General features: G+C 56.8%; 4 non-coding genes across 4 annotated transcripts; all 4 read right to left on the bottom strand.

Moving 5' to 3' along the window:
* Positions 1-1,472: 1,472 nt before the first annotated feature.
* Positions 1,473-1,591, bottom strand: LOC148757419 (5S ribosomal RNA). The gene has a single exon (XR_016022249.1). It is a non-coding gene; the product is annotated as a 5S ribosomal RNA (ribosomal RNA).
* Positions 1,592-7,251: 5,660 nt separating this feature from the next.
* LOC148757418 (5S ribosomal RNA) lies at positions 7,252-7,370 on the bottom strand. Its single transcript, XR_016022325.1, has one exon. It is a non-coding gene; the product is annotated as a 5S ribosomal RNA (ribosomal RNA).
* Positions 7,371-13,021: 5,651 nt separating this feature from the next.
* LOC148757417 (5S ribosomal RNA) lies at positions 13,022-13,140 on the bottom strand. The gene has a single exon (XR_016022324.1). It is a non-coding gene; the product is annotated as a 5S ribosomal RNA (ribosomal RNA).
* Positions 13,141-18,799: 5,659 nt separating this feature from the next.
* Positions 18,800-18,918, bottom strand: LOC148757416 (5S ribosomal RNA). The gene has a single exon (XR_016022323.1). It is a non-coding gene; the product is annotated as a 5S ribosomal RNA (ribosomal RNA).
* Positions 18,919-19,615: the final 697 nt, after the last annotated feature.

The raw sequence follows: 19,615 nt of genomic DNA, 5'->3' as shown, positions 1-19,615 counted from the left end.
GTATTGCCATCATACTCTTCAATGCTTCAAATTATGCCCCCCTCCCCTTGTAATTCCGCCTGTTGTGATCCTCCTGATACTATGTTTCCTCCCCTGCATCACAGAAGCTGTGATGGGGATAGTCACAGATATTTATGGAGAAATTCACAAAATAAGGCTCCACATGGCTAATAAACCAAAAGCCACTGCCCCTGTCTAACCCCGAAGGAGATCGGTAGCCAATGACGGGTAATGATCAGTGGATGTCTTACAACCTAAGACAGGAGTCGATCGCTTTGATGAAGGATATCCAATGACGGGTAAGTGAGAATGTCTGTACTGACCACCTAAGCCAGGCACGATCTCAAAAAATAAAAAAGGGGGAATTGCGGGGAGCTGGAGCATCAAGCGTTAAGAAAATGTAACTACAAGCAGAGGTTGGGAGGATGGCTGAGGGGAACTCCGATAAGCATAAAGAACAAACAGAAACAGACACCTGCTGTTCTGGGAATGGGACAATCTCAAAAGGTCTAAAGACAGTCAGGGCCAAACTTTGGAAAAACATAACTAATCTGTACTTGCTGCCTCAGCCGCTTTATGTAACCTTCCTGTTTCTGTCTGTATAAAAGAATGCTGAAAAATCAAGCAGGCGCAGCAGTCTAGTCAGAACTGCTCGCCCTCCCGATCCCATCTTTGTCTCTTGTCTATTTTCTTCTCAATCCTCACTCCCCACTTCAGGAACCGTTCGTCTCGTCGGCAGGCTCCGACATGGTGGTCTCTCCTGGAGCCCGAGGGCGTGCGGGGTGTTGGGGTGCTGCTCTCTCCGTCCCCTGGTTTGTCCCGGCTCTTTTTCCCCTGTGTGTCGGGGCCACTGCGGCCGGCGGGAACCGAGGGCTCCTGGCTCTTGTGGGAGACGGGAGGGGGCGCGCGCGCGCGCGCGCGCGCGCGGGGGTGTGGGGCGAGGTGCCTGCCAGCAGAGACAGAGGCCCCCGGTGGGGCGGGGCGGGTGGGCATCCCGTTTGCCGGAGGACACGCCTATCCTGTGTCTCGGGGCCCAGGTGCAGGCACAGGGATGGTCGTCCCCTGGGCTCGGGCCGAGGTGCAAAGGACCGGCACGTCCTGGGATGGAGAAAGCCTGGTGGAGGCCTGCGCCGGCAGGCAGCCCTGGGCTTGGGCTTTGGGGGCGGCGGGGGCGGGGAGCGGGAGGGAGCGCGGCGATGGCAGCGGCGGCGACGGCGGCGACCGCGGCTCGGCGAAGGGCTGCGGGCTGTCGGCCTGCGGGAGCGAAGAGGACTGAGAAGAGGGTGTGGGGGGGAGCCGGGGCCGACGGGCCTGGCGTGCGGCCCGGGCTGCGAGCTTGTAGTGCCGGGCGGCTGACCCGCCGCTGGCCAGGGGTACCTTCGGCTGGCTGGGCGGCAGAAGAGGGGCAAGGGGCGCCAGGGGTTCGGAGGGAGCCACGCCGGGGCGGCGGCGCAAAAGGAGAGGCGAGCAAAAGCCTACAGCACCCGGTATTCCCAGGCGGTCTCCCATCCAAGTACTAACCAGGCCCGACCCTGCTTAGCTTCCGAGATCAGACGAGATCGGGCGCGTTCAGGGTGGTATGGCCGTAGACGCTGGGACCCGGCTGCCGGCGCCCCAAGAGCCTGCTCCCGGCCTGCCTCGTGAGCGTGCGCCGTGCTGCTGGGCCGCTCGGGTGGCGAGCATCTCCTCGCGGGCCGGCTCCGCCGGCGCCGCGCCTCCCGCCTGCTCCCCGCCTCCCCCGGACGCCGCCGGCGTGGGCGGCGGGCTACTCTTGGCCCGCAGCGAGGCCCCTCCGCGCCACCCGTGGCTCCACGGGCCTCTGTCACTTCCCTGACGGTGACAGAAGTCTCGGCGCCCTGGCATCCTGGGACTCCCCGGGCCCCGTACGGCTTACACCCCGCCCCCCCCAACCCCGCTCACCCCCACCCCCAGCCCCACCACCCCAGACCCGCCTGGCTGCTCTGCGGTCCCCCGCTCGTGGCAAGCGAGGGGGTCGCAGGGTCCTCTCAGGCCCCTCCGGCCCTAGGCACGCGCGGCCCTGGCCCTGGCACTGGCCGGCCCCACCGACTGGCCCAAAGCCACGGGGAGCCACCCGTGCCACCAGGGTGCAGCGGCTCCAGTCTGCCGTCACCCTTCGTCACACAGCCTTCCGTCCGGGCCCTCGCCCCTCCTCAGCGACCAGCGTCCCGCCCGATCTCCGGTCCCTTCACTGGCTACACGTCACCTCTCCTGACCCAGGGAGGTGAGAGAGAGGATGAGAGAAGGCCAGAGACGGAGCAAGAGAGAGGCGGAGAGAGACAGGTGGGGACTGTGGCGACAGAGTCCCAGAGAGCCGTTTCCAGGCTCTGGGCCTCGCGTGGAGGGGTGCTGCCTCGGGTGGTGCACGGTCATCAGCTGTGACCGCTTGGCCGTCAGCTGTTGCCAGTTGGCCATAGGCCACCGGTACAGCTGCGGTGGCCAAGCTAGGAAGCGCGGATGGTGGACTGCAAATTGCAGAGGGGCGCGGATTGCAGTTGGCCGGCTTGGCGTGTCGGTCGGTTGGTGGGTCGGTTGGTTGGCAGAGAAGCGGCCGGCAGGTTGGGGATCGTGCGGCTCCGGCTTGCTGTGTCTCCGAGCCAGCCGCCCGTGAGAAATGGTGCTATGAGACCCCTATCCATGGCTCCGTTGGTGTTCCTTCTTGGCCTCGCCATATCCTGCGTTCTTGTGCGGGCAGAGGGACTAGAGTCCCCGCAGGACAGGGACCGACAGACAGAACGGGGGGGGGGGGAGGAGGAGGAGGAGGAGGAGGGAGCGAGATGGAAATATACACGTATATGTGCATGTATGTATCTAGACGTACAGAGAGACATGGACAGAGACAGAGAAAGAGGGGGCTGGCACGCGGGGAGAGAGCTCCTGAGCGAGAGCCACAGCCCAACAGGCATGTCGCAGAGCCAGACGGACAGGGGGTGGAGGTTGAGGGTGGGGGGGACGCACAGGCTGGGACACGGACTGGGACGGACGCACTGAGGCTGTGTTGCGGTGGCAGCTTCTCCACCGGTGTGTGGTGGAGCCCGGGGCTGGGCTCCGCTAAGGAGGCAGTGCCCGGGCTTTGGCAGTCACCCTCAAAGCCCCCGGGGCGGGCCGCCAGGGTCTCCGGAGTGCCGGTGGGCTCCGAGCCCCGCCCAGGGTCCCGCCCGCGGGCGGAGAGTGGCAGCCCCAGGCACCCTCGTTGTGAGGGTTGTGTGCCTGCGTGCCTGCTCTTCCCCTTGTGGTGGTGTGGGGAGCTGGAGCATCAAGGGTTAAGAAAATGTAACTACAAGCAGAGGTTGGGAGGATGGCTGAGGGGAACTCCGATAAGCATAAAGAACAAACAGAAACAGACACCTGCTGTTCTGGGAATGGGACAATCTCAAAAGGTCTAAAGACAGTCAGGGCCAAACTTTGGAGAAACATAACTAATCTGTACTTGCTGCCTCAGCCGCTTTATGTAACCTTCTTGTTTCTGTCTGTATAAAAGAATGCTGAAAAATCAAGCAGGCGCAGCAGTCCAGTCAGAACTGCTCGCCCTCCCGATCCCATCTTTGTCTCTTGTCCAATTTTTTCTCTCAATCCTCACTCCCCACTTCAGGAACCGTTCGTCTCGTCGGCAGGCTCCGACAAGTGGCGCCCGAACAGGGACCTGACTACTGGGGAATCAGTGAAGGACTCCGCTTGCAAACGAGACGCGTCGAATAAGGTTAGTGAAAGCGGTGAGATACCATAGTCGGGAGTAAAATAAAATGGGACAGGGTAACAGTAAAAGGCTGTTTACTCACATGTTAAGGAGCATGCTAAAAGCTAGAGGAGTTAAAACCAGTGAAGCACAGTTGCTTCGATTTTTAGAATTTGTAGTACAAATATGTCCCTGGTTCCCCGAAGAAGGGACTTTAAACTTAGAAACTTGGGAAAAGGTGAGAGAGCGTTTACAGGGATATTATGATGCTCGTGGACCCTCTGAAGTACCAGTAGATACTTTTTCCTTATGGAATTTGGTTAGGGATGTGATCGATCCTAGACACGAGGGAATCAGATACTCTGAGAATGATCAACCCAAACTGGATCCCCCTGGGAAGCAGAGGTGCAAAGATTACAAGCTGCACTCACTTCCCTCTCTGTTCAAATGCAATTAGTCCAGGCTCAACAGACTGGGCCTTTATTAGAATCTCAATCAGAATAGAAGCCTGGGTTACAATGAAGCTCTCCTCCAAGTGTAGTTGCAGGGCTAGATCCACTGCCCGAGGCCCCTATCAACCGAAAAAGATTCAAGCCGCCAAGCTGCTAGTACAGGGGCAACTTAAAAAGGGACACATTGCCCCCTCCAATTCTCCCGGGAATTCTCCCATTTTTGTTATTAAAAAAAAAAAAAAAAAAAAAAAAAAAAAAAAAAAATCTGGTAGATAGAGATTATGACAAGATTTAGAAAAAGTTAATAAAACCATGAAATGAAGGGGAGCCTTACAGACAGGCTTGCCCTGTCCTGCAGCCACACCAAAACACACATGTAAAATTGTTTTGGACTTCAAAGATTGTTTTTATACTATACCTTTAAATCCTGATGACTGCCCTGGATTTGCTTTCAGTGTTCCTTCCGTTAATTTACAAGAACCTTTTAAGAGCTATCATTGGCTAGTGCTACCTCAGGGAATGGCTAGTAGCCCTACATTATGTCAAAAACTTGTATCAGCTGCAATAAAACCTACCCGAAGGACATTTCCAGATATTTACATCATCCACTACACGGATGACATACTTCTTGCCCACTCTTGTGAACCAAAGTTGCTTGCTGCTTTTGCTCATTTACAAGAAAAGCTCCACAATTATGGGCTAGTTATAGCCCCAGAAAAAATTCAGCAAGTGCCTCCTTACTCTTATCTGGGATATTGTTTAATGCCTCAGGCCATTGTGCCTCAAAAAAATACAAATCCGGCGAGATTGTTTAAAAACGTTAAATGATTTCCAAAAGCTACTGGGAGGCATTAACTGGATTAGACCTCAGTTGCGGTTGACAACCGGTGAATTACAACCTTTGTTTAAAATATTACGTGGGGAAGCTGATCCTACTTCTCCCCGCGAGATAACACGGGGAAGAGGCTTTGCTTGTATTTCTCCAGGTCCGGAAGAAAAACCTTTGTGAATTCCTGGTCGGTGTTAAACCATACCATGAGCGACAGCCCACAGAAGAGAAGACATCTGTAGATACCCATCCACGCCCCCTACTGTTCCATTCTTGTGTTTACACCTTATGTCTCTCTGTCTGGTCCCCCAAAGATGGTTTGCAGCCAAAGACGGGTAAGATATCTCACGGGAGATACAACCTAAGCCGGGCGGAACCGAGTGGGGACCCCCAATGAGCTGCCTTAGAAGATCCAAAAAGGAGCCTTTCCTCCCCTTCCCCCTGCCTGGCAAAAGCCATTGCTGTCTCTGGCTTTCCTCTCTCACCTGATTGTGAGAGAAGTCATGAGGGCAATGAAGATCAGTTCTCTCCACTTATCTCAACAGAAGTGTTACAATATGGGTGACTTGACCCTGAGAAGGTAAGACATCATGGGACTTTATGCTTCGGCTGTTAACAGACAAAGGGTGATTGGAATAAACATTTTTCTGCTATGAGGTACGAGTCTCACAGACCGTGTAAGAAAAAAATGTTACTCTTGATCTTATCCAGTTTCATAAAGAGGTCTTGACACTGCAAGAGACCTCTCCTTTAAACACCGATATAGCTGATACTCTCAACAAACTTGTCTCTAGTTTTCACAATGTATTGCCATCATACTCTTCAATGCTTCAAATTATGCCCCCCTCCCCTTGTAATTCCGCCTGTTGTGATCCTCCTGATACTATGTTTCCTCCCCTGCATCACAGAAGCTGTGATGGGGATAGTCACAGATATTTATGGAGAAATTCACAAAATAAGGCTCCACATGGCTAATAAACCAAAAGCCACTGCCCCTGTCTAACCCCGAAGGAGATCGGTAGCCAATGACGGGTAATGATCAGTGGATGTCTTACAACCTAAGACAGGAGTCGATCGCTTTGATGAAGGATATCCAATGACGGGTAAGTGAGAATGTCTGTACTGACCACCTAAGCCAGGCACGATCTCAAAAAATAAAAAAGGGGGAATTGCGGGGAGCTGGAGCATCAAGCGTTAAGAAAATGTAACTACAAGCAGAGGTTGGGAGGATGGCTGAGGGGAACTCCGATAAGCATAAAGAACAAACAGAAACAGACACCTGCTGTTCTGGGAATGGGACAATCTCAAAAGGTCTAAAGACAGTCAGGGCCAAACTTTGGAAAAACATAACTAATCTGTACTTGCTGCCTCAGCCGCTTTATGTAACCTTCCTGTTTCTGTCTGTATAAAAGAATGCTGAAAAATCAAGCAGGCGCAGCAGTCTAGTCAGAACTGCTCGCCCTCCCGATCCCATCTTTGTCTCTTGTCTATTTTCTTCTCAATCCTCACTCCCCACTTCAGGAACCGTTCGTCTCGTCGGCAGGCTCCGACATGGTGGTCTCTCCTGGAGCCCGAGGGCGTGCGGGGTGTTGGGGTGCTGCTCTCTCCGTCCCCTGGTTTGTCCCGGCTCTTTTTCCCCTGTGTGTCGGGGCCACTGCGGCCGGCGGGAACCGAGGGCTCCTGGCTCTTGTGGGAGACGGGAGGGGGCGCGCGCGCGCGCGCGCGCGCGCGGGGGTGTGGGGCGAGGTGCCTGCCAGCAGAGACAGAGGCCCCCGGTGGGGCGGGGCGGGTGGGCATCCCGTTTGCCGGAGGACACGCCTATCCTGTGTCTCGGGGCCCAGGTGCAGGCACAGGGATGGTCGTCCCCTGGGCTCGGGCCGAGGTGCAAAGGACCGGCACGTCCTGGGATGGAGAAAGCCTGGTGGAGGCCTGCGCCGGCAGGCAGCCCTGGGCTTGGGCTTTGGGGGCGGCGGGGGCGGGGAGCGGGAGGGAGCGCGGCGATGGCAGCGGCGGCGACGGCGGCGACCGCGGCTCGGCGAAGGGCTGCGGGCTGTCGGCCTGCGGGAGCGAAGAGGACTGAGAAGAGGGTGTGGGGGGGAGCCGGGGCCGACGGGCCTGGCGTGCGGCCCGGGCTGCGAGCTTGTAGTGCCGGGCGGCTGACCCGCCGCTGGCCAGGGGTACCTTCGGCTGGCTGGGCGGCAGAAGAGGGGCAAGGGGCGCCAGGGGTTCGGAGGGAGCCACGCCGGGGCGGCGGCGCAAAAGGAGAGGCGAGCAAAAGCCTACAGCACCCGGTATTCCCAGGCGGTCTCCCATCCAAGTACTAACCAGGCCCGACCCTGCTTAGCTTCCGAGATCAGACGAGATCGGGCGCGTTCAGGGTGGTATGGCCGTAGACGCTGGGACCCGGCTGCCGGCGCCCCAAGAGCCTGCTCCCGGCCTGCCTCGTGAGCGTGCGCCGTGCTGCTGGGCCGCTCGGGTGGCGAGCATCTCCTCGCGGGCCGGCTCCGCCGGCGCCGCGCCTCCCGCCTGCTCCCCGCCTCCCCCGGACGCCGCCGGCGTGGGCGGCGGGCTACTCTTGGCCCGCAGCGAGGCCCCTCCGCGCCACCCGTGGCTCCACGGGCCTCTGTCACTTCCCTGACGGTGACAGAAGTCTCGGCGCCCTGGCATCCTGGGACTCCCCGGGCCCCGTACGGCTTACACCCCGCCCCCCCCAACCCCGCTCACCCCCACCCCCAGCCCCACCACCCCAGACCCGCCTGGCTGCTCTGCGGTCCCCCGCTCGTGGCAAGCGAGGGGGTCGCAGGGTCCTCTCAGGCCCCTCCGGCCCTAGGCACGCGCGGCCCTGGCCCTGGCACTGGCCGGCCCCACCGACTGGCCCAAAGCCACGGGGAGCCACCCGTGCCACCAGGGTGCAGCGGCTCCAGTCTGCCGTCACCCTTCGTCACACAGCCTTCCGTCCGGGCCCTCGCCCCTCCTCAGCGACCAGCGTCCCGCCCGATCTCCGGTCCCTTCACTGGCTACACGTCACCTCTCCTGACCCAGGGAGGTGAGAGAGAGGATGAGAGAAGGCCAGAGACGGAGCAAGAGAGAGGCGGAGAGAGACAGGCGGGGACTGTGGCGACAGAGTCCCAGAGAGCCGTTTCCAGGCTCTGGGCCTCGCGTGGAGGGGTGCTGCCTCGGGTGGTGCACGGTCATCAGCTGTGACCGCTTGGCCGTCAGCTGTTGCCAGTTGGCCATAGGCCACCGGTACAGCTGCGGTGGCCAAGCTAGGAAGCGCGGATGGTGGACTGCAAATTGCAGAGGGGCGCGGATTGCAGTTGGCCGGCTTGGCGTGTCGGTCGGTTGGTGGGTCGGTTGGTTGGCAGAGAAGCGGCCGGCAGGTTGGGGATCGTGCGGCTCCGGCTTGCTGTGTCTCCGAGCCAGCCGCCCGTGAGAAATGGTGCTATGAGACCCCTATCCATGGCTCCGTTGGTGTTCCTTCTTGGCCTCGCCATATCCTGCGTTCTTGTGCGGGCAGAGGGACTAGAGTCCCCGCAGGACAGGGACCGACAGACAGAACGGGGGGGGGGGGGGAGGAGGAGGAGGAGGAGGAGGGAGCGAGATGGAAATATACACGTATATGTGCATGTATGTATCTAGACGTACAGAGAGACATGGACAGAGACAGAGAAAGAGGGGGCTGGCACGCGGGGAGAGAGCTCCTGAGCGAGAGCCACAGCCCAACAGGCATGTCGCAGAGCCAGACGGACAGGGGGTGGAGGTTGAGGGTGGGGGGGACGCACAGGCTGGGACACGGACTGGGACGGACGCACTGAGGCTGTGTTGCGGTGGCAGCTTCTCCACCGGTGTGTGGTCGAGCCCGGGGCTGGGCTCCGCTAAGGAGGCAGTGCCCGGGCTTTGGCAGTCACCCTCAAAGCCCCCGGGGCGGGCCGCCAGGGTCTCCGGAGTGCCGGTGGGCTCCGAGCCCCGCCCAGGGTCCCGCCCGCGGGCGGAGAGTGGCAGCCCCAGGCACCCTCGTTGTGAGGGTTGTGTGCCTGCGTGCCTGCTCTTCCCCTTGTGGTGGTGTGGGGAGCTGGAGCATCAAGGGTTAAGAAAATGTAACTACAAGCAGAGGTTGGGAGGATGGCTGAGGGGAACTCCGATAAGCATAAAGAACAAACAGAAACAGACACCTGCTGTTCTGGGAATGGGACAATCTCAAAAGGTCTAAAGACAGTCAGGGCCAAACTTTGGAGAAACATAACTAATCTGTACTTGCTGCCTCAGCCGCTTTATGTAACCTTCTTGTTTCTGTCTGTATAAAAGAATGCTGAAAAATCAAGCAGGCGCAGCAGTCCAGTCAGAACTGCTCGCCCTCCCGATCCCATCTTTGTCTCTTGTCCAATTTTTTCTCTCAATCCTCACTCCCCACTTCAGGAACCGTTCGTCTCGTCGGCAGGCTCCGACAAGTGGCGCCCGAACAGGGACCTGACTACTGGGGAATCAGTGAAGGACTCCGCTTGCAAACGAGACGCGTCGAATAAGGTTAGTGAAAGCGGTGAGATACCATAGTCGGGAGTAAAATAAAATGGGACAGGGTAACAGTAAAAGGCTGTTTACTCACATGTTAAGGAGCATGCTAAAAGCTAGAGGAGTTAAAACCAGTGAAGCACAGTTGCTTCGATTTTTAGAATTTGTAGTACAAATATGTCCCTGGTTCCCCGAAGAAGGGACTTTAAACTTAGAAACTTGGGAAAAGGTGAGAGAGCGTTTACAGGGATATTATGATGCTCGTGGACCCTCTGAAGTACCAGTAGATACTTTTTCCTTATGGAATTTGGTTAGGGATGTGATCGATCCTAGACACGAGGGAATCAGATACTCTGAGAATGATCAACCCAAACTGGATCCCCCTGGGAAGCAGAGGTGCAAAGATTACAAGCTGCACTCACTTCCCTCTCTGTTCAAATGCAATTAGTCCAGGCTCAACAGACTGGGCCTTTATTAGAATCTCAATCAGAATAGAAGCCTGGGTTACAATGAAGCTCTCCTCCAAGTGTAGTTGCAGGGCTAGATCCACTGCCCGAGGCCCCTATCAACCGAAAAAGATTCAAGCCGCCAAGCTGCTAGTACAGGGGCAACTTAAAAAGGGACACATTGCCCCCTCCAATTCTCCCGGGAATTCTCCCATTTTTGTTATTAAAAAAAAAAAAAAAAAAAAAAAAATCTGGTAGATAGAGATTATGACAAGATTTAGAAAAAGTTAATAAAACCATGAAATGAAGGGGAGCCTTACAGACAGGCTTGCCCTGTCCTGCAGCCACACCAAAACACACATGTAAAATTGTTTTGGACTTCAAAGATTGTTTTTATACTATACCTTTAAATCCTGATGACTGCCCTGGATTTGCTTTCAGTGTTCCTTCCGTTAATTTACAAGAACCTTTTAAGAGCTATCATTGGCTAGTGCTACCTCAGGGAAGGGCTAGTAGCCCTACATTATGTCAAAAACTTGTATCAGCTGCAATAAAACCTACCCGAAGGACATTTCCAGATATTTACATCATCCACTACACGGATGACATACTTCTTGCCCACTCTTGTGAACCAAAGTTGCTTGCTGCTTTTGCTCATTTACAAGAAAAGCTCCACAATTATGGGCTAGTTATAGCCCCAGAAAAAATTCAGCAAGTGCCTCCTTACTCTTATCTGGGATATTGTTTAATGCCTCAGGCCATTGTGCCTCAAAAAAATACAAATCCGGCGAGATTGTTTAAAAACGTTAAATGATTTCCAAAAGCTACTGGGAGGCATTAACTGGATTAGACCTCAGTTGCGGTTGACAACCGGTGAATTACAACCTTTGTTTAAAATATTACGTGGGGAAGCTGATCCTACTTCTCCCCGCGAGATAACACGGGGAAGAGGCTTTGCTTGTATTTCTCCAGGTCCGGAAGAAAAACCTTTGTGAATTCCTGGTCGGTGTTAAACCATACCATGAGCGACAGCCCACAGAAGAGAAGACATCTGTAGATACCCATCCACGCCCCCTACTGTTCCATTCTTGTGTTTACACCTTATGTCTCTCTGTCTGGTCCCCCAAAGATGGTTTGCAGCCAAAGACGGGTAAGATATCTCACGGGAGATACAACCTAAGCCGGGCGGAACCGAGTGGGGACCCCCAATGAGCTGCCTTAGAAGATCCAAAAAGGAGCCTTTCCTCCCCTTCCCCCTGCCTGGCAAAAGCCATTGCTGTCTCTGGCTTTCCTCTCTCACCTGATTGTGAGAGAAGTCATGAGGGCAATGAAGATCAGTTCTCTCCACTTATCTCAACAGAAGTGTTACAATATGGGTGACTTGACCCTGAGAAGGTAAGACATCATGGGACTTTATGCTTCGGCTGTTAACAGACAAAGGGTGATTGGAATAAACATTTTTCTGCTATGAGGTACGAGTCTCACAGACCGTGTAAGAAAAAAATGTTACTCTTGATCTTATCCAGTTTCATAAAGAGGTCTTGACACTGCAAGAGACCTCTCCTTTAAACACCGATATAGCTGATACTCTCAACAAACTTGTCTCTAGTTTTCACAATGTATTGCCATCATACTCTTCAATGCTTCAAATTATGCCCCCCTCCCCTTGTAATTCCGCCTGTTGTGATCCTCCTGATACTATGTTTCCTCCCCTGCATCACAGAAGCTGTGATGGGGATAGTCACAGATATTTATGGAGAAATTCACAAAATAAGGCTCCACATGGCTAATAAACCAAAAGCCACTGCCCCTGTCTAACCCCGAAGGAGATCGGTAGCCAATGACGGGTAATGATCAGTGGATGTCTTACAACCTAAGACAGGAGTCGATCGCTTTGATGAAGGATATCCAATGACGGGTAAGTGAGAATGTCTGTACTGACCACCTAAGCCAGGCACGATCTCAAAAAATAAAAAAGGGGGAATTGCGGGGAGCTGGAGCATCAAGCGTTAAGAAAATGTAACTACAAGCAGAGGTTGGGAGGATGGCTGAGGGGAACTCCGATAAGCATAAAGAACAAACAGAAACAGACACCTGCTGTTCTGGGAATGGGACAATCTCAAAAGGTCTAAAGACAGTCAGGGCCAAACTTTGGAAAAACATAACTAATCTGTACTTGCTGCCTCAGCCGCTTTATGTAACCTTCCTGTTTCTGTCTGTATAAAAGAATGCTGAAAAATCAAGCAGGCGCAGCAGTCTAGTCAGAACTGCTCGCCCTCCCGATCCCATCTTTGTCTCTTGTCTATTTTCTTCTCAATCCTCACTCCCCACTTCAGGAACCGTTCGTCTCGTCGGCAGGCTCCGACATGGTGGTCTCTCCTGGAGCCCGAGGGCGTGCGGGGTGTTGGGGTGCTGCTCTCTCCGTCCCCTGGTTTGTCCCGGCTCTTTTTCCCCTGTGTGTCGGGGCCACTGCGGCCGGCGGGAACCGAGGGCTCCTGGCTCTTGTGGGAGACGGGAGGGGGCGCGCGCGCGCGCGCGCGCGCGCGGGGGTGTGGGGCGAGGTGCCTGCCAGCAGAGACAGAGGCCCCCGGTGGGGCGGGGCGGGTGGGCATCCCGTTTGCCGGAGGACACGCCTATCCTGTGTCTCGGGGCCCAGGTGCAGGCACAGGGATGGTCGTCCCCTGGGCTCGGGCCGAGGTGCAAAGGACCGGCACGTCCTGGGATGGAGAAAGCCTGGTGGAGGCCTGCGCCGGCAGGCAGCCCTGGGCTTGGGCTTTGGGGGCGGCGGGGGCGGGGAGCGGGAGGGAGCGCGGCGATGGCAGCGGCGGCGACGGCGGCGACCGCGGCTCGGCGAAGGGCTGCGGGCTGTCGGCCTGCGGGAGCGAAGAGGACTGAGAAGAGGGTGTGGGGGGGAGCCGGGGCCGACGGGCCTGGCGTGCGGCCCGGGCTGCGAGCTTGTAGTGCCGGGCGGCTGACCCGCCGCTGGCCAGGGGTACCTTCGGCTGGCTGGGCGGCAGAAGAGGGGCAAGGGGCGCCAGGGGTTCGGAGGGAGCCACGCCGGGGCGGCGGCGCAAAAGGAGAGGCGAGCAAAAGCCTACAGCACCCGGTATTCCCAGGCGGTCTCCCATCCAAGTACTAACCAGGCCCGACCCTGCTTAGCTTCCGAGATCAGACGAGATCGGGCGCGTTCAGGGTGGTATGGCCGTAGACGCTGGGACCCGGCTGCCGGCGCCCCAAGAGCCTGCTCCCGGCCTGCCTCGTGAGCGTGCGCCGTGCTGCTGGGCCGCTCGGGTGGCGAGCATCTCCTCGCGGGCCGGCTCCGCCGGCGCCGCGCCTCCCGCCTGCTCCCCGCCTCCCCCGGACGCCGCCGGCGTGGGCGGCGGGCTACTCTTGGCCCGCAGCGAGGCCCCTCCGCGCCACCCGTGGCTCCACGGGCCTCTGTCACTTCCCTGACGGTGACAGAAGTCTCGGCGCCCTGGCATCCTGGGACTCCCCGGGCCCCGTACGGCTTACACCCCGCCCCCCCCAACCCCGCTCACCCCCACCCCCAGCCCCACCACCCCAGACCCGCCTGGCTGCTCTGCGGTCCCCCGCTCGTGGCAAGCGAGGGGGTCGCAGGGTCCTCTCAGGCCCCTCCGGCCCTAGGCACGCGCGGCCCTGGCCCTGGCACTGGCCGGCCCCACCGACTGGCCCAAAGCCACGGGGAGCCACCCGTGCCACCAGGGTGCAGCGGCTCCAGTCTGCCGTCACCCTTCGTCACACAGCCTTCCGTCCGGGCCCTCGCCCCTCCTCAGCGACCAGCGTCCCGCCCGATCTCCGGTCCCTTCACTGGCTACACGTCACCTCTCCTGACCCAGGGAGGTGAGAGAGAGGATGAGAGAAGGCCAGAGACGGAGCAAGAGAGAGGCGGAGAGAGACAGGTGGGGACTGTGGCGACAGAGTCCCAGAGAGCCGTTTCCAGGCTCTGGGCCTCGCGTGGAGGGGTGCTGCCTCGGGTGGTGCACGGTCATCAGCTGTGACCGCTTGGCCGTCAGCTGTTGCCAGTTGGCCATAGGCCACCGGTACAGCTGCGGTGGCCAAGCTAGGAAGCGCGGATGGTGGACTGCAAATTGCAGAGGGGCGCGGATTGCAGTTGGCCGGCTTGGCGTGTCGGTCGGTTGGTGGGTCGGTTGGTTGGCAGAGAAGCGGCCGGCAGGTTGGGGATCGTGCGGCTCCGGCTTGCTGTGTCTCCGAGCCAGCCGCCCGTGAGAAATGGTGCTATGAGACCCCTATCCATGGCTCCGTTGGTGTTCCTTCTTGGCCTCGCCATATCCTGCGTTCTTGTGCGGGCAGAGGGACTAGAGTCCCCGCAGGACAGGGACCGACAGACAGAACGGGGGGGGGGGGAGGAGGAGGAGGAGGAGGAGGGAGCGAGATGGAAATATACACGTATATGTGCATGTATGTATCTAGACGTACAGAGAGACATGGACAGAGACAGAGAAAGAGGGGGCTGGCACGCGGGGAGAGAGCTCCTGAGCGAGAGCCACAGCCCAACAGGCATGTCGCAGAGCCAGACGGACAGGGGGTGGAGGTTGAGGGTGGGGGGGACGCACAGGCTGGGACACGGACTGGGACGGACGCACTGAGGCTGTGTTGCGGTGGCAGCTTCTCCACCGGTGTGTGGTGGAGCCCGGGGCTGGGCTCCGCTAAGGAGGCAGTGCCCGGGCTTTGGCAGTCACCCTCAAAGCCCCCGGGGCGGGCCGCCAGGGTCTCCGGAGTGCCGGTGGGCTCCGAGCCCCGCCCAGGGTCCCGCCCGCGGGCGGAGAGTGGCAGCCCCAGGCACCCTCGTTGTGAGGGTTGTGTGCCTGCGTGCCTGCTCTTCCCCTTGTGGTGGTGTGGGGAGCTGGAGCATCAAGGGTTAAGAAAATGTAACTACAAGCAGAGGTTGGGAGGATGGCTGAGGGGAACTCCGATAAGCATAAAGAACAAACAGAAACAGACACCTGCTGTTCTGGGAATGGGACAATCTCAAAAGGTCTAAAGACAGTCAGGGCCAAACTTTGGAGAAACATAACTAATCTGTACTTGCTGCCTCAGCCGCTTTATGTAACCTTCTTGTTTCTGTCTGTATAAAAGAATGCTGAAAAATCAAGCAGGCGCAGCAGTCCAGTCAGAACTGCTCGCCCTCCCGATCCCATCTTTGTCTCTTGTCCAATTTTTTCTCTCAATCCTCACTCCCCACTTCAGGAACCGTTCGTCTCGTCGGCAGGCTCCGACAAGTGGCGCCCGAACAGGGACCTGACTACTGGGGAATCAGTGAAGGACTCCGCTTGCAAACGAGACGCGTCGAATAAGGTTAGTGAAAGCGGTGAGATACCATAGTCGGGAGTAAAATAAAATGGGACAGGGTAACAGTAAAAGGCTGTTTACTCACATGTTAAGGAGCATGCTAAAAGCTAGAGGAGTTAAAACCAGTGAAGCACAGTTGCTTCGATTTTTAGAATTTGTAGTACAAATATGTCCCTGGTTCCCCGAAGAAGGGACTTTAAACTTAGAAACTTGGGAAAAGGTGAGAGAGCGTTTACAGGGATATTATGATGCTCGTGGACCCTCTGAAGTACCAGTAGATACTTTTTCCTTATGGAATTTGGTTAGGGATGTGATCGATCCTAGACACGAGGGAATCAGATACTCTGAGAATGATCAACCCAAACTGGATCCCCCTGGGAAGCAGAGGTGCAAAGATTACAAGCTGCACTCACTTCCCTCTCTGTTCAAATGCAATTAGTCCAGGCTCAACAGACTGGGCCTTTATTAGAATCTCAATCAGAATAGAAGCCTGGGTTACAATGAAGCTCTCCTCCAAGTGTAGTTGCAGGGCTAGATCCACTGCCCGAGGCCCCTATCAACCGAAAAAGATTCAAGCCGCCAAGCTGCTAGTACAGGGGCAACTTAAAAAGGGACACATTGCCCCCTCCAATTCTCCCGGGAATTCTCCCATTTTTGTTATTAAAAAAAAAAAAAAAAAAAAAAAAAAAAAAAAAAATCTGGTAGATAGAGATTATGACAAGATTTAGAAAAAGTTAATAAAACCATGAAATGAAGGGGAGCCTTACAGACAGGCTTGCCCTGTCCTGCAGCCACACCAAAACACACATGTAAAATTGTTTTGGACTTCAAAGATTGTTTTTATACTATACCTTTAAATCCTGATGACTGCCCTGGATTTGCTTTCAGTGTTCCTTCCGTTAATTTACAAGAACCTTTTAAGAGCTATCATTGGCTAGTGCTACCTCAGGGAATGGCTAGTAGCCCTACATTATGTCAAAAACTTGTATCAGCTGCAATAAAACCTACCCGAAGGACATTTCCAGATATTTACATCATCCACTACACGGATGACATACTTCTTGCCCACTCTTGTGAACCAAAGTTGCTTGCTGCTTTTGCTCATTTACAAGAAAAGCTCCACAATTATGGGCTAGTTATAGCCCCAGAAAAAATTCAGCAAGTGCCTCCTTACTCTTATCTGGGATATTGTTTAATGCCTCAGGCCATTGTGCCTCAAAAAAATACAAATCCGGCGAGATTGTTTAAAAACGTTAAATGATTTCCAAAAGCTACTGGGAGGCATTAACTGGATTAGACCTCAGTTGCGGTTGACAACCGGTGAATTACAACCTTTGTTTAAAATATTACGTGGGGAAGCTGATCCTACTTCTCCCCGCGAGATAACACGGGGAAGAGGCTTTGCTTGTATTTCTCCAGGTCCGGAAGAAAAACCTTTGTGAATTCCTGGTCGGTGTTAAACCATACCATGAGCGACAGCCCACAGAAGAGAAGACATCTGTAGATACCCATCCACGCCCCCTACTGTTCCATTCTTGTGTTTACACCTTATGTCTCTCTGTCTGGTCCCCCAAAGATGGTTTGCAGCCAAAGACGGGTAAGATATCTCACGGGAGATACAACCTAAGCCGGGCGGAACCGAGTGGGGACCCCCAATGAGCTGCCTTAGAAGATCCAAAAAGGAGCCTTTCCTCCCCTTCCCCCTGCCTGGCAAAAGCCATTGCTGTCTCTGGCTTTCCTCTCTCACCTGATTGTGAGAGAAGTCATGAGGGCAATGAAGATCAGTTCTCTCCACTTATCTCAACAGAAGTGTTACAATATGGGTGACTTGACCCTGAGAAGGTAAGACATCATGGGACTTTATGCTTCGGCTGTTAACAGACAAAGGGTGATTGGAATAAACATTTTTCTGCTATGAGGTACGAGTCTCACAGACCGTGTAAGAAAAAAATGTTACTCTTGATCTTATCCAGTTTCATAAAGAGGTCTTGACACTGCAAGAGACCTCTCCTTTAAACACCGATATAGCTGATACTCTCAACAAACTTGTCTCTAGTTTTCACAATGTATTGCCATCATACTCTTCAATGCTTCAAATTATGCCCCCCTCCCCTTGTAATTCCGCCTGTTGTGATCCTCCTGATACTATGTTTCCTCCCCTGCATCACAGAAGCTGTGATGGGGATAGTCACAGATATTTATGGAGAAATTCACAAAATAAGGCTCCACATGGCTAATAAACCAAAAGCCACTGCCCCTGTCTAACCCCGAAGGAGATCGGTAGCCAATGACGGGTAATGATCAGTGGATGTCTTACAACCTAAGACAGGAGTCGATCGCTTTGATGAAGGATATCCAATGACGGGTAAGTGAGAATGTCTGTACTGACCACCTAAGCCAGGCACGATCTCAAAAAATAAAAAAGGGGGAATTGCGGGGAGCTGGAGCATCAAGCGTTAAGAAAATGTAACTACAAGCAGAGGTTGGGAGGATGGCTGAGGGGAACTCCGATAAGCATAAAGAACAAACAGAAACAGACACCTGCTGTTCTGGGAATGGGACAATCTCAAAAGGTCTAAAGACAGTCAGGGCCAAACTTTGGAAAAACATAACTAATCTGTACTTGCTGCCTCAGCCGCTTTATGTAACCTTCCTGTTTCTGTCTGTATAAAAGAATGCTGAAAAATCAAGCAGGCGCAGCAGTCTAGTCAGAACTGCTCGCCCTCCCGATCCCATCTTTGTCTCTTGTCTATTTTCTTCTCAATCCTCACTCCCCACTTCAGGAACCGTTCGTCTCGTCGGCAGGCTCCGACATGGTGGTCTCTCCTGGAGCCCGAGGGCGTGCGGGGTGTTGGGGTGCTGCTCTCTCCGTCCCCTGGTTTGTCCCGGCTCTTTTTCCCCTGTGTGTCGGGGCCACTGCGGCCGGCGGGAACCGAGGGCTCCTGGCTCTTGTGGGAGACGGGAGGGGGCGCGCGCGCGCGCGCGCGCGCGCGGGGGTGTGGGGCGAGGTGCCTGCCAGCAGAGACAGAGGCCCCCGGTGGGGCGGGGCGGGTGGGCATCCCGTTTGCCGGAGGACACGCCTATCCTGTGTCTCGGGGCCCAGGTGCAGGCACAGGGATGGTCGTCCCCTGGGCTCGGGCCGAGGTGCAAAGGACCGGCACGTCCTGGGATGGAGAAAGCCTGGTGGAGGCCTGCGCCGGCAGGCAGCCCTGGGCTTGGGCTTTGGGGGCGGCGGGGGCGGGGAGCGGGAGGGAGCGCGGCGATGGCAGCGGCGGCGACGGCGGCGACCGCGGCTCGGCGAAGGGCTGCGGGCTGTCGGCCTGCGGGAGCGAAGAGGACTGAGAAGAGGGTGTGGGGGGGAGCCGGGGCCGACGGGCCTGGCGTGCGGCCCGGGCTGCGAGCTTGTAGTGCCGGGCGGCTGACCCGCCGCTGGCCAGGGGTACCTTCGGCTGGCTGGGCGGCAGAAGAGGGGCAAGGGGCGCCAGGGGTTCGGAGGGAGCCACGCCGGGGCGGCGGCGCAAAAGGAGAGGCGAGCAAAAGCCTACAGCACCCGGTATTCCCAGGCGGTCTCCCATCCAAGTACTAACCAGGCCCGACCCTGCTTAGCTTCCGAGATCAGACGAGATCGGGCGCGTTCAGGGTGGTATGGCCGTAGACGCTGGGACCCGGCTGCCGGCGCCCCAAGAGCCTGCTCCCGGCCTGCCTCGTGAGCGTGCGCCGTGCTGCTGGGCCGCTCGGGTGGCGAGCATCTCCTCGCGGGCCGGCTCCGCCGGCGCCGCGCCTCCCGCCTGCTCCCCGCCTCCCCCGGACGCCGCCGGCGTGGGCGGCGGGCTACTCTTGGCCCGCAGCGAGGCCCCTCCGCGCCACCCGTGGCTCCACGGGCCTCTGTCACTTCCCTGACGGTGACAGAAGTCTCGGCGCCCTGGCATCCTGGGACTCCCCGGGCCCCGTACGGCTTACACCCCGCCCCCCCCAACCCCGCTCACCCCCACCCCCAGCCCCACCACCCCAGACCCGCCTGGCTGCTCTGCGGTCCCCCGCTCGTGGCAAGCGAGGGGGTCGCAGGGTCCTCTCAGGCCCCTCCGGCCCTAGGCACGCGCGGCCCTGGCCCTGGCACTGGCCGGCCCCACCGACTGGCCCAAAGCCACGGGGAGCCACCCGTGCCACCAGGGTGCAGCGGCTCCAGTCTGCCGTCACCCTTCGTCACACAGCCTTCCGTCCGGGCCCTCGCCCCTCCTCAGCGACCAGCGTCCCGCCCGATCTCCGGTCCCTTCACTGGCTACACGTCACCTCTCCTGACCCAGGGAGGTGAGAGAGAGGATGAGAGAAGGCCAGAGACGGAGCAAGAGAGAGG

This window comes from Rhinolophus sinicus, chromosome 8 (genome assembly GCF_057876585.1).
Source record: "Rhinolophus sinicus isolate RSI-liver-muscle chromosome 8, RSI-T2T, whole genome shotgun sequence".
Taxonomy (NCBI): Eukaryota; Metazoa; Chordata; class Mammalia; order Chiroptera; family Rhinolophidae; genus Rhinolophus; species Rhinolophus sinicus.
Note: the sequence above shows the minus strand (reverse complement) of the source record. Positions and strands in the feature narration are given on the sequence as shown.